The 697-nt window shown below is 40.0% G+C and overlaps 1 pseudogene; it reads right to left on the reverse strand.

Moving 5' to 3' along the window:
• Positions 1-355: 355 nt before the first annotated feature.
• LOC134951596 (5S ribosomal RNA) lies at positions 356-474 on the reverse strand (annotated as a pseudogene).
• Between the last annotated feature and the right edge of the window lie 223 nt (positions 475-697).

The raw sequence follows: 697 nt of genomic DNA on the forward strand, positions 1-697 counted from the left end.
AGGTGGGGTTGAATGGTATTAGTATAAGGGGTTGACATGCCCCAAGTTGACACCAAGCAAATTACTAAGTGTACATAACCAATTCCAATACGCCTCTGGTGAAAAATATTAAAATCAAAGATATGTATAATGTATTAGTATGTCAGGAGTGTAATATCGTTATGAAGAAAATAGATTTTCAATAATGGTAGATATACTCCTTGATAATGGCTCCCTTGGTATTGGTAATGGTTGTGCTATTGAAGCTTCTTTCTCTGGTAGGTGGTCTTGCAAAGATTGTAGTTCTAATTAGTAGAATAGGTATAGAGGTAAGGCCAATGTTTTCTCCACCACTTCTGCTGTTTATTGATGATTGGAGCTACTGTACCTGATATTCCAAGGTAGTCATCTGACCTTGTACTGATCAGGCCTGTCACTGCTTTGCTTCCAAGATCAAATGGATTTGGGCGTAGCCAGTGAAGTATGGCAGTAGTAATATGATTCAAACAAATGAGAGAGCGTGTGGTTTCGGCATTTATAACAAGTTGAGAACTTCTGCTGTCCCTCTGATCTGCCCCAAGTCCCTGTTACAGTTGCATTGCAGGGAACTTGATATCTGGCAGTGGATGAGAGGGTTCTCGAAAAAAAGAAAGTGGAGAGAGAGTATGCCCCAACTTCTGCTGTTCACTGTCATATAGAATTATAGTGGACGGTGAAT

This window comes from Pseudophryne corroboree, chromosome 1 (assembly GCF_028390025.1).
Source record: "Pseudophryne corroboree isolate aPseCor3 chromosome 1, aPseCor3.hap2, whole genome shotgun sequence".
Taxonomy (NCBI): Eukaryota; Metazoa; Chordata; class Amphibia; order Anura; family Myobatrachidae; genus Pseudophryne; species Pseudophryne corroboree.